This window comes from Pristiophorus japonicus, chromosome Y (assembly GCF_044704955.1).
Source record: "Pristiophorus japonicus isolate sPriJap1 chromosome Y, sPriJap1.hap1, whole genome shotgun sequence".
Lineage (NCBI taxonomy): Eukaryota > Metazoa > Chordata > Chondrichthyes > Pristiophoridae > Pristiophorus > Pristiophorus japonicus.
In genome coordinates this window covers 39,555,308-39,557,129 of record NC_092011.1, presented here as the reverse complement: position 1 = coordinate 39,557,129, position 1,822 = coordinate 39,555,308, and positions in this window count along the sequence as shown.

Sequence of the window (1,822 nt, the reverse complement as noted above, 5' to 3'; positions counted from 1 at the left end):
CTCCCTCAGTACTGCCCCTCCGATGGCGCAGTGCGGCGCTCCCTCGGTACCGCGATGAGCATTGCCCGAGGTGTTCCCTTCAGTGCGGTAGGTAATCGATATCCCTGTCATTCGGGAATGTTCAACCGCAGCAGGCCGCATGCCTGAGAGATGGGTGTTTGGGTACAACACTTTATCACGTTCAAAATGCAATTGCCAGATTGTTAAGCACAATTTAAAATATGTATGAAACATTCCACCTAAATAATTCTCAGAGGTTTTGATGGATGGGTTTTCAGAGTCTGGTTGTTTTCTGTAGCAAACTCGTGACAACAGCTGATAAATGTACGTCGTGTTCTCTCCTCTCTCCCTTCCCCCTGTCTTCTCCCCTTCCCTCTCTCGCTCGCTCCTTCCCCCTCTCTCTCCCTTACCTCTCTCTCTCTCTCCTTCCCTCCATCTCTCTCCCCTCTCTCTCTCTCTCCTTCCCTCCATCTCTCTCCCCTCTCTCTCTCTCTCCTTCCCCTCTCACTCCCCTTCCATCTCTCTCTCACTCCTTCCCCCTCTCTCTCCCCTTCCCTCTCTCTCTCACCTTCCCCCTCTCTCTCCCCCCTTCCCCTCTCTCTCCCCTTCCCCGTCTCTCTCCCCTTCTCTCTCTCTCCCCTTCCCTCTCTCTCTCCCCTTCCCCCCTCTCTCCCCTTCCCTCTCTCCTCCCTTTCCCCTTCCCCCTCTCTCCTCCCTTTCCCCTTCCCCCCTCTCTCTCCCCTTCCCTCTCTCTCCCCTTCCCTCTCTCTCCCTTCCCTCTCTCCTCCCCTTCCCCCTCTCTCTCACCTTCTCTCTCTCTCCCTTCCCCCTCTCTCTCTTACCTTACCCCCCTCTCTCCCTTTCCCCCCTCTCTCTCTCCCCTTCCCCCTCTCTCTCTCCTCCACCTCTCTCTCTCTCCTCCCTCTTCCCTTCCCTCTCTCTCTCCCTTTCTCTCCCTCTCTCTGTCTGTCTCTCTCTCTGTCTCTGTCTCTGTCTCTGTGTGTGTGTGTGTCTCTCTCTCTGTCGCACTCTGTCTCTCTCCCTCTCTCTCTCTCTCTCTGTCTCTCTCTCTCTCTCTGTCTCTCTCTCTCTCACTCTCTCTGTCTCTCTCCCTCTCTCTCTCTCTCTCTCCCTCTGTCTCTCTCCCTCTCTCTGTCTCTCTCCCTCTCTCTGTGTCTCTCCCTCTCTCGCTCTCCCTCTCTCTGTCTCTCTCCCTCTCTCTGTCTCTCTCTCTCTGTCTGTCTCTCTCCCTCTATCTGTGTCTCTCCCTCTCTTTGTCTCTCTCTCTCTCTCTTTCTCTCTCCCTCTATCTGTGTCTCTCCCTCTCTCTGTGTGTCTCTCTCTCTCTGTCTCTCTCTCTCTCCCTCTCTCTGTGTCTCTCTCTCCCTCTGTCTCTCTCCCTCTCTCTGTCTCTCTCCCTCTCTCTCTCCCTCTCTCTCTCGCTCACTCTCTCTGTCTTTCTCCCTCTCTCTCTCTCTCCCTCTCTCTCCCTCTCTCTGTCTCTCTCCCTCTCTCTGTCTCTCTCTGTCTCTCTCCCTATGTCTCGCTCTCTCTCCTCTTGCCCCTCTCTCTCTCCCTTCCCCTTCCCTCTCCCTCCACCTCACTCTCCTCCCTCTCCACTTCCCCCTCTCGATCTCCCTCTCCCTCTCTCTTTCTCTCTCTCCATCCACCTGTCTGTCCCTCTCCCCCTTCCCCCTCTCCCTTCCCGTCTCTCTGTCTCTCTCTATCACCCTCTCACTCTCCTCCTGACGGAGAGAGAGGGAGAGTAACAGAAAGAAACAGAGAAAAAGAGAGCGCGAGAGACCGAGAGCGAATGAGACAG